A 12,198-nucleotide genomic window follows, 5' to 3' on the forward strand; every position below is an offset into this window, starting at 1 on the left:
GTGAATGCAGACAAACTTGCGACTTCAGTTGCAAAAACTTGACAACCTCACATATCATCTACCAGGCCAGGATATTCATCTTTCACTGGAAATCTGCTCAATGCATCTGTGATAGGTATGTCTTTACCTGGTTTTCCGACTAACCTGATGTTGTATGGCTGTAGTTTTAAAAGCATTTTCTGTAGTCGTAACGGAACTTGTCCCAATGGTTTGTCTTGAATACGGACCAATGGCAAACAATCTCTCTCCACTGTGATATCATTTCGGCCATATAACAAGTGATGAAATTTTCTGCAATCAAATACAACTGCTAATAGTTCTTTCTCTATTTGTGCATACGCTCTTTCTGTTTGTGTTAGTGTTTTAGATGCATAGACAACTGGTTGATTGTTTTGTAATATCACAACACCTAGTCCACCTTGTGATGCGTCAAATGACAATGTCAACGGTTCATTAAGTGCATAATATCTCAGAACTGGAGCTTGGCTGAGAGCAGTCTTGAGCTTTCAAAACGCCTCCTGCTGTGGTACATCAAAATAGAATCCATGCGTTTCTTCTGTCTTCTTCTTGACTACTTCTCGTAGAGGTTCAGTTAAATCAGAATAATTAGGTATGTATTTGGACAGGTACGTAGCCATTCCGAGCAGTGTTCTTACTTCGTCGCGATTGGTTGGAGTATGCATTCCATGTATTGCACGCACTTTTTCATCAGAAACTTTGATGCCGTTGCCTGTGATCACATGACCTGTGTAGTCTACCTCTGGCTGGCCAAACGAACATTTTGATAGTCGAAATGTCACATCATTTTGTCTAGCAGTTTCCAACATGTTGCGTAGCACTTTACAATGTTCAGGTAGTGTAACAGTATCGAGTAGCATATTGTCAAAAATGTTATTCACATGATCATGCTCCTGAAATATTTCTTCCATCGCTCTTTGGTACAATTCAGGACTCGACTTAATTCCCATCGGCAAACATAAGTACATATAACGACCCCACGGAGTGTTAAAAGCGGTGAGTAACTGACTATTCTCATCGAGCTGTAGCTGCTAGTATCCCATGTTCGCATCTAGCACAGTAAAATACTTGCTTCCATTAATACTGGATAAGTACATCCTCTAGTGTATTGATAGGGTGGTATTCTCTCAGTAGTGCTTTATTAAGAAACTTAGGATCAATGCAAATTCTCACTGAGTTTCCGTCTTTCTTGTGTACAACATGTAGTTGACTACACCACGGTGTCGGTATACCAACTGGTACTTTCGAAATGATCCCTTGTGACTCTAAAAAGTCTAACTGTACTTTGGTTCTGTCTCTCATCACTACAGGAATCGGCCTAGCAGCCTGTGACACAGGGCCATCTTTGTAATCTGGGTCAATAGACAACGTACATTTTCCCGGTATTTTTCCTACTCTGTCTGTGGGAAATCTGTCTTTATACTGAATCAAAATGTCACGAATACTCTGTGGCACTTTGTTTATATTAGGAACCCGGGCTAGGAACTCAAGAGTCTGGGTTTTAGTACACTTATTTGATTTATCAATCGAAGGGGGTGTACTTGTGTTGATTCATGAAGGGGGCTTTGAACAGTGGGAATCTCGGGACCTGGAGGTAGCCTTTGTTGTGAACTCCGATCATGCGAGTATTTACCTTGTACATAAGTACTAATTGCATTTACTTTTTGTATTAACCCCAACTTAGTACTAGATTCACCTCCAAGAAGATTAGGTACATCACCATCAACAACTTCACAATCAATATCATACATTTTGCTTTTGTGAATAACAGTAAATGTAGTTTTTCCAACAGGTGTGATCTTATGATTACCAAATGGTTTTATGGTTATCTGTGACTTAGACAAAGATAATGAACCATGAGGTGCCATGCGATCAAATGACTGTTTACTCAATATATTACACTCTGCCTGTGTGTCTATTTTCATACGCACTGCACCTTTACCCTGTTCATATGGGGTACTTAATATGACAGACCAATACTCAGTAGGTTTGTTTACACCAATGGAGTAAATATTCAAAGAATTCATACTTTCCTCTACATTACACATTTCATAACAATCACCATAATCATTGACATCTTGAAAATAATCATCACATGTGTTTACAAAATGTACATTTCTATTCTTATTTCTACACATGACAGCAAAGTGACCTCTTAATTTACAATAATTACAAGTTTTCTCTAATGCTGGACATCTTTGTTGACTGTGATGTGGTAGTTTTCCACACCGAGTACAGTTCCTCTGTGGCGGTCTCCGTGTCGTGGCTCCTCTGTAGACCTGTGTGCCTCGGCTTTGCTGGTTTCTGGAACCTTGACTTCTGTGGCGACTACGACCTCTGCTTTGACCTCGACGTACATAGTTTACATCTGTTACGGTACTTGTGGATCCTTCGATTTCCTTCAGTGATTCTAGTTTCTGTTCATGGTAATGACATCTCTCTGTAATCTGTTTCAGTGTCAGATCCTCTGACCACAGTCTATCTCTTGATGCTCGATCACTGACGCCTACGCTGATTTGTTTACACAACTGTTGTTCGAGAGTTGGCCCGGCATGGCCAAACGCGTAAGGCGTGCGACTCGTAATCCGAGGGTCGCGCTGAACATGCTCGCCCTCCCAGCCGTGGGGGTGTATAATGTGACGGTCAATCCCACTATTCGTTGGTAAAAGAGTAGCCCAAGAGTTGGCGGTGGGTGGTGATGACTAGCTGCCTTCCCTCTAGTCTTACACTGCTAAATTAGGGACGGCTAGCACAGATAGCCCTCGAGTAGCTTTGTGCGAAATTCCAAAAAACAAACAAAACAAACTTGTTCGAGAGTATCACCATACTCACAGTTCTGTGCTATCTCTCCAAGTGCACTGATATACTGGGATACAGTCTCACCTGGTTGCTGCTTTCGGTCCTCAAACTTTTTCATGTACAACTTTGTTACCTTGGTTGGCTGAAAATAGTTGTCAAATTCTCTGATTACATGTTTATAGTTCTTCTGTTGAACTTCTGTCAGTCCAAAATTGTCGAAAACTGTCGTGTATTTCGACCCGAGTGTGTACAACAATATAGACACTTTACGTTCTTCTGTTGCCTCTGATAACCCTGATGCCATGAAGAAAATCCGCAAATCTTGTTTGAGATTCTTCCATGCCGCACTAGCATTCGTCTTGTCATTAAAAACAGGTGGCTTGAAACTTGCCTCCGCCATTTTTCTGGGTAGAACACGTGTGTTTCCGCCAGAATCGTATCTCGTACGATTATGTCAATTTACAGTTTGTGAACGTAAAGTTTGTATTTATCTTGACTGTGTGTCGCTTCTAAGGCACAATTTAAATAAAACTTCCACTTCTGACAACCATGTTATGTCTTTGGATTCTCATAAAACACTTGTTATCGAGTAACAACAAAACTCAGACGTGCCACAGCTTCCTGTACTTTATTTAGAATAGCTTCGCACATACAAAATACTAAGTGTTGATTGGCTAATAATGTCACATACATAACAGTATTCTTTATCGTATTGTTGAACATTTCGCCTTCACTGTTTCGATCTTGCTTCTCCATTGGTAGTTCATTCTGAAATTTTCCAGTTCCTGAAATATATATAGATAAACTTAATGATAGTATCACCAAACTGTATGATTTATTCGCATAAATTATTTTATTAAACACCGATTTCTAGTGTATGTCGTCAAAGACGATTGTGTTTCACTGGGGCCGTTACATATGTGTATTACAACGGGACGCACAATCAGACCAAACTAAAATCATGAGAATATAATCATTATTGATTTTAATTGTCAGGTTGGTTAAAACTCTGCTGGTTCCTAATAGATTTAATATAGGAAGAATTGGGTTTTTTACCTGTGTTGGTGAATTTCCATATAAAGGCCCGCCGTTGTGAATTATACTTCAGCGTACAAAAAGTTGAAGTGTTGTTGTTCTTATCTAAATCATATATTTTTCCTTTTGATGAAGCATTTTTCGGAAATATAATATCCTGGATGTCTGTTTTGTATGAACATTTGGGAACATGTTAAATTTTTCTTTCTAGCATTCGAAATATTTCAAATTGAACTCACTCTGCACAAATCTGTTGCTGAGAGATAATAAGAGCGTATTGTTGTGGGGTAGACACTATTTATTGCAATAATATGCTATGATACTGCTTTTATATCTAAACAATATTAGTTAATTTATTTTACTAATTTCAAATAAGCGAACAGCAGTAACCTTGAATTTATTTGACTTTAGAAAATAAAACGACCTTAAAATTAGAGATGTAACTATATATATAAGTACACACATATTAAGGTATTTTAAAATTTCACAAACTTTCGCATTTACTTCTCATTAGGGTTAATATACACAACTATTTGACATTAGAATATTTATTACCTGTAGTGTTCTATCTCTCGAGTCTGTGGTAACGTGCGTCTAACAATGCATAAATTTCAATTGTTGTTCTCATATTAGAGTAAAACTTATATAGCAATACTAACATGTGATATATTGTTACGTATTATAATTTGAAATACTGGGAAATTTTAATTGAGGAGTTAATTAAATGTTAATAAGTATGAAATTTACGATACTAATGACTCCAAATTTGAGGATGATGGATTTGAATCCCTATCTCAAAAACTTGATCTCCCTTTCAGCCGTGGGGGCGTTATAATGTTACGGTCAATCCCACTATTCGTTGGTAAAAGGGTAGCCTAAGAGTTGACGGTGGGTGGTGATGACTAGCTGCCTTCCCTCTAGTCTTACACTGCTAAATTAGGGACGGCTAGCAGATAGCCCTCGAGTAGCTTTGTGCGAAATTCCCAAACAAACAAACAATCCTCAGAATGTAGAAAAATAAAGCCCTCCGCGACAAGAAACGTGACCGACTACATTTTTTCAATACTGTGATGTATTTGTATATTTCGTAATGAATAACACAGCAGCACATATTTTAATTTTAAGAGTGTTCTTAAAACGTTCAACCATAAACACTTTATTTTATGTGTTGTAAAGAAGTTGATTTCTTGTTCCTAGAGATGACGTTAGAACACATGATCAGAAAGGTTATGTTCCAGCGTCACTAAGAAAAGTTTAGAGTGTGTTCGACCTTGTTTTGAAAGTTTCTTGAAGGATTTTACTAGTGTCCTCCTTTCTTATTTTTGAACAGAATATAATTCATGCATATTAAAAAAAAAACATCGATACACATCAGCAAATATTCAACTAATTGTTGTAGTGTAATTAGATATGGTTGGTTCATGTAAAACTGGTTCAACGCTATAATTACTGTCAATAATTGACATCATTTCCTGTAATTATCTATCATAACATACCATGTAAATTAATAATTAACTAATTAATACTTTTTAAATTAAATGTTGAATAATTAATTGAATTATTGATGTATACCTAATATCTAAATTGAATTAATTAATATGCAAATATAACTAATCAGGTTAATTAACTACTCCGTTTCCTTATACCCTAGAGGGGGCTTACGAGTTTAATGTTTCTAGAGTCCTCAAATAATGCATGTTTACTTCTGATTCCAAAATCCTATCCTAATTGCAAATGAAATATTGTAAATATTTGAAAATTTGATGATTTGAATTTCTAAATTTGGTGTTGAAGAATGATGTATTCTGTAGGATCTCAAAAACATAAAGGTTGCAACAGATGTTTTAACATTATATTGTGACATGAGAGAAAAGTACGTAAGTGATCTATAAAGCATGTTAGAGACTTTTACCCAACAAGACTAGAAGTTTTTAAATTTCCTGAAAGGCGTTATAATCAAGTAAAAGGGGAAAATGACTTTGCCTGTGAGGGGGTTAAAATACATAACAAGTTTAACGTGAAAATTCTTAATCAGGATAATTTTGGAAATTGCGAAAAAACGTTGGCTACCAACATTATATATATATTGTCACTATCACACACAAATTACAGTTTTTGTAACGTTAAGTGGGAAAATTCGTCGCAATGACGGAAGGTTAGAAATAAAGAATAAACTCACATGTTCCGGAACATTTTTTGTAATTTTATTTATCATCATAGCTATATTGAAAATTATTAATTGCACGATATCTTGCTCACTACTATAGTAGTTGTAGTTAAGGTGAGGAAAATGTACAATGGTTAAATTGGCCCCAACGACGTTAGGTGTACCTTCTCCTGACATGTTCCTGCTCTTTTGGTTGAAACAAATATAGATCTATACGTTTTTAATTAAAATTAAAATAAGATTTTAATATAACCACTAACTCGATATACAAATAAATATATTAATATATTAGTTCGTTATAGTGATTTATAACTTATAAACACAAAATAGTAGCATACATGATTATAGAAAGAGGTTAGAGCTGGATGCAACTAATTTTAGTGAGAAAATTTCATGAGAACATTTGATGCTGACTGTAGGATCGTAATTTCGAATAACGTAATGTGTTAGCTGATCACAGGAACTGGATGGATTTTGAATTTCCGGCGTTTTTCTCCAGAAATGAGTGGACAGAATTTAAAAGCATGATATTTGATTTTACGAATTTATAATTTTACTATGTATGTTACTGTCGTACCTGGGAACTTTTCAATTTATTTTATCCAAACACTTTCGATATTCTGTTTCGATTGACATTTTTATTGAAGAAACTTGTCTTTTTTTAACCGATGTAAAATAAAGAAAAAATCAGTTCTTACACTTCCAACTTCTTACACTTGAAAATAAATACAAAATCTGATTGATCTTAACAAATGTTGATTTGTATCATATCATAGGATGTAAACTAATTCACTTCAACCCACAACAACATCTAAATAAACAGTTTTATTATTTAAAATAAAATAAAACAAATATCCTATGGTCCTATTCGATCAGCAGTGCATCAGAGTTTAGGCTTAAATCACCGGAGTCCTGTCGGAGATTCTGTAATATATAGTAATCGTCCGTATTTTCGTTGTGTCACCTGTTCTGTGTATCCTGAAATGTTATATGATCAAAATCAGATAGTTATATTACTTGGTTATTGTTCTGATTAGTGCTTATTTGTAGTATTAATACTATAACTACTAATGTCTCGCAATATATTACGTATAGAATAAGAGAAGTTTCACTTCGTTCTGGTTTTAATTGTCTGAACAGTGAAGAATCCTTTCTCCAAAGAATGTTTAAGACTTTTCAATTACATCTTGTAACAGTAGATGTATAGGTAAATGCCAAACTATTTCCTTTATTTACATTAAGATGTACTTTAATTTGTGTTCCTAGTTCAAATATCATAGATCCAACATTGACCTGTTTGCAACGAGTACAAGTGAATTTCTAAACGTGCGATTCCCAGTGGTAAAATTGAATCTTTTATTTTGAAGAAGTTATATATACTTGAAAATTCAATACCAATCTCAGTGAACTGTAATATCAAATTGTTTACCATCAGCAATAATTTGTCAGGATTTTGTTAATGAGCTTTATAATGGAATCGGCCCTGTAAAGCAGCAAAAATGATGTATGAAAACATGAGTAATAAACCTGCAGTAATTAAAATATAAAACTGATAAATTTGATTTAAGATAACGTGATACATGTAATGTCTTCCTCTTCTCGAAACTTGTAGATGTAATAAAGGTAATGAAGTCTGTTCCTTCTTCAGTATTTAACTTTATTTTCTGTTGTCTTTAATTCAGATATGATAAACAATTTTGCTTCTGTCATTTATTTTTGAAGGGTACAAAAATATCTATTTACATTTTCTATAAAGAACTGATTTGAAATGATCAAGACAGGTGTAACTACAATTTTTCATGACAACACAGGAAAACATTAGCTAAGCTCAGAGCTCATTTCGATCCCATTAATACCTCATCAATTTGGTGATAAAAAGAAACCAGTCTAAGATGTTCCTACACTGCACCACTATGTGACATGATAAGTGATGGCATAGATTTTATCATTTTTTTGTTCAGGAGTCTTCAAGTGTGGAAATGATAGCATTTTTAAGAACTTACAAGTGAAAGTAAAGAGAAAAGTGACTGTATTACGTCAGTCACTGTTCAATAAATTGCCACAATGATCAATGAGAATATTTCCAAGTGAGTTAATATTTTATAAAGATGAATACAATAAATATGTTTTGCCCATTTCGTAAATATGTATCTCTGTTGCAATGGAGTTCAAAATCAGAAATCCTAAACAGAAAATATCCTATAGTTATATTTTTTTCCGATGGATCTTAGTGCCTTACAATATTACTATGCACTGTGAATCCCAAAGCCGTAGGTGTACTATTCAATTAGAGAGGAGTAGTTTAAATGTTGACGGTGCGTGTTGTTGACTGCGTAGTAGTTGCCTTCTTCTTAGTTTTGCAGTTCAAAATCAATGATGGCTATGTTTAGATAAAAATTGTATGGATTTATATACAATTTATATACTTTGAGATAAAATTTTAACACTACCAAAAAGTAGTACACTGTGTTGAAATTTTGTCTGATGCTACGCGGAAGTACGTCATCATTATGAACTTTATAACTTCCGGTGCTGAAATAGAACTCGTCAAAGACACGCGATTTAAGGTGTCTGGGTTGATCTAAGTATACTACAGCAGAAGTTTATTAAAAATAATAATGTGAAATAAAACCAAACACTGACGTTCGAGTTATTTATGTAACCCTGATGACGTATTTCCGTATAACAGAGACGGACCATAATCTACCTTATTTGCAAGTGCATCAGTAGCTTCATTTAACTTCACATTCTATCATAAGTCATGTTTTTTTGTTTTTTTATAAGATATTTTAACACATAACATACCTCAGTATGTGGTACAAACGACTCGACACGGCTAGGTGGTTAGGGAGCTTGACTCGTAATCTGAGACTTGGGGGTTCGAATTCCCGTCATGCCAAGCATGCTTGCCATTTCAGCCGTGAGGGTGCTATAAAGTGATGGTCAATCCAATTATTTGTTTGTAAAAGAGTAGCCCAAGATTTGGCTGTGAGTGGTGACGACTACCTGCCTTCCCTCTGGTCTTAAACTGCTAAATTAGGGACACTCGGCGCAGACAGCTCTCGTGTAGCTTTGGGCAAAATTCGAAAACACAATAAACTTGGTACAAGTACAATATCTATTTCAACAAAAAAAATCTTGATTGCCAACAAGGATGTGATTGAGAAGCTAATAGATCACATAAACAGGCTTTTCTTGTTCTAATTGGAACTTTCGTCTGTAGTTTGTGATATAAGAGAAAAAATCTTGATTTATAAGGTTGATAATGACTGATATGATTATAAACATCTTTCTATGAAAGTATGGATGTTTTCTAAAGTTTCGTTCTTTTATTTTTTCCCCACCCGTAGGGGAGTTATAAGTCTTTAAATTAACAGCTCTAAAATTTGGAATTTGATTATCTACGGTGGAAACAGTAGAGATAAAGGGGACTTTAATTGCTTTTTTTATATATAAATTAGTCTACCATGTGAACATTTAAAAAATAACTTCTCTTCATGTTTTTATAAATTAGTCCACCAGGTGAACATTTAAAAAATAACTTCTCCCCTTGTTTCTATAAGTTAGTTCATCAGGCGAACATTTAAAAACTAAATTCTCTAATCGTATTTTGCAAATTAGTCGTGTATGTTTAATATACAATCTGGCCAACTCTGCTCTTTCACTGAGTTAAAATTTGATTTTGGTTTTTCTACTATCAACCTAAACAACGTCACTCCATTCTGACGTAAAACACTTATCACTGACATTCAGGTTGTTATCCTAACAAATTTCATTAGTTGTTAATAGTGGCCATTCGTATTCAGGGCAGAAATTTCTTAAATTTCACTTTCTTACTTCTTTTTAAAACCTATCATTGATATTTAAGTTAAACCTACCCAACATAAACTCTACCTGTTGTTAACACTTATCATTGACCGAAACATGATAACGATCGCACGACTGAAAGGGCGAGTAAGTTTGGTGCGACGGGGATTCGAACCTGCAACCTTCAGATTACGAATCGAACCCCTTATTAACCCACCTGGCTACTTCTCAAATGAATAGGTCCAGCATGGTCAGGTGGTTAAGACACTCGTACTCCTAATCATACAGTTGTTGGAAGAATAATGGTTATTGTTGAGTAATAGCTTTGTATATAAATATGTTGAAACAATAATTAAATAACACAGACGTTAAAATAATAGTGGTTAAAACAATTAACAACGACTCAGACAAAATAAAACAATACTTCATCATTATCAATAAGTTTTTTCCACAAACCATAGAAAACATTATATGCACACATCTAGACAAAAGGCAAAATCAACAAACAAAAGTAAATATATCTCACGAATCAAAAAATCACGAAACCATATACTGCTACATACCATATATTCCAGACATCAGCATAAAAATAACCATTTTGCACAAACTAGTAACAAAATATGACATTCCAGTTAACACCAAATTTATTCAAAAACCAGGCACAAAAGTAAGGTCTATACTATGTAAAAACTACACCGACAAACACCACACCAAAATTATTTATAAAATGCAGTGTGATAACTGCCACTTCTATATTGGAGAAACAAGTAGAAAAATGGAAACCAGATTCAAAGAACACAAAAGTGACCTTCACACATTTTAAACACTGCAAATCAAATAAACACAACAAAACCATAGAAAACACCCAAACACTAAATAAAGAAACAAACATAAAATTAAAGAAACCTAACTTATGCAACAATTCAAGCCTAAAATAAACCAATAAATAGGAACACATTTATACTGATATTAATAAATATTATCAAACATTTAGCACGCCCTTTACATTCCTACACTTCATTACACAAGCGCTTCAAACATGTGGTCAGTTACCTCTTTCTTTCTTTGTGAACCTGACGATGACCACTACATCGAGCTTTCTCTATCCATACCAGTAGGTTTTACATATATAAATGGTAAAAACTATTTTGAAATTTGAAGAAAAATAAGCATATGAGTATCTAGAAAACTTGGAAAATATTTACATTTTTAGTGAAATATTTGTTGTTTTTTACTTTGTAAACAATTCTATCTTTTTAAGAGTGGTAAGATAGAAATTAAAAAAAATATTCTGGCGTTTGTCGCATTTGAAATTATTTAGATTTTTATCAATTACTTCAAATACCACTCCTTAACGTATTTTACATCTGAACATTGATGATAAAACTATAAAGAGTTTCAGGTTTGTTTTCTTTTCTTTCCAACCAATAGCTTAACCTTTGAATGTACTCCCTATATATCAGAATCCCCGGATGTTGACAGATTTATAGAATTGTGTATCCTTTAAGAAAAACATTAACTCTCTACCATAACATTTATATCAGGCCGTGACTGTTATATAATATTAAAATAAATAGATAGAGCTTCCAAGATTCCAAAGGAAAACAAAGATCAAAACATAATAAATAACAGGAAAACCATCAAAGCTGCTCCACACTTCTCTTCCCCTACTTAGAATCACTCATCTTTTGTATCAATCTTCATAATGATACTCACTTTCATGGTCATTAACATCTTGATGTAGCCCTCCTGGCCTGGCATGGCCAAGCGCGTAAGGCGTGCGACTCGTAATCCGAGGGTCGCGGGTTCGCGCCCGCGTCGCGCTAAACATGCTCGCCCTCCCAGCCGTGGGGGTGTATAATGTGACGGTCAATCCCACTATTCGTTGGTAAAAGAGTAGCCCAAGAGTTGGCGGTGGGTGGTGATGACTAGCTGCCTTCCCTCTAGTCTTACACTGCTAAATTAGGGACGGCTAGCACAGATAGCCCTCGAGTAGCTTTGTGCGAAATTCCAAAACAAAATAAGCAGCAAGAACTGCAGGGTAAACGTGTTCTGATTGTGTTGATACAACAGTAACTTTTTATCCATTAAATATGGTACCGCTTATTGAAAAAATAATTTTTTAAAACTTCATTTCTTAAAACAATATTTATAAATTATATTAATAAAAAAGATATAGTGAAATGGTCAGGTTTAGTTCCAGTGAAAGTCGGGTTCTTGTTATACAAAGAGTATTTAATATTTTTTACTATGACAAACAAGGGCTTGTTGTTTGTATCGTAACTATTTTTATAATTACCTGAATTTAGAATGCCAAAGTGGAAATTTTTTTAGATTTTTTGTTTGTAGTGCCATTTAATAGATAGTGATGC

General features: G+C 34.5%; 1 protein-coding gene and 1 long non-coding RNA gene across 2 annotated transcripts in view; one reads left to right on the top strand and one right to left on the bottom strand.

The window, feature by feature from the left end:
* LOC143243018 (uncharacterized) overlaps positions 1–12,198 on the top strand; it is a 224,325-nt gene that overhangs the window by 96,353 nt on the left and 115,774 nt on the right. The gene's annotated exons all lie outside the window — the stretch shown is intronic.
* LOC143243233 (uncharacterized) lies at positions 6,830–8,943 on the bottom strand. Its single transcript, XR_013024241.1, has 2 exons — positions 8,825–8,943; positions 6,830–6,997 (listed from the first exon to the last, which is right to left on the bottom strand). It is a non-coding gene; the product is annotated as an uncharacterized LOC143243233 (long non-coding RNA).

The sequence above is a fragment of the Tachypleus tridentatus genome, unplaced genomic scaffold, assembly GCF_004210375.1.
Source record: "Tachypleus tridentatus isolate NWPU-2018 unplaced genomic scaffold, ASM421037v1 Hic_cluster_2, whole genome shotgun sequence".
NCBI classification, from domain to species: Eukaryota; Metazoa; Arthropoda; class Merostomata; order Xiphosura; family Limulidae; genus Tachypleus; species Tachypleus tridentatus.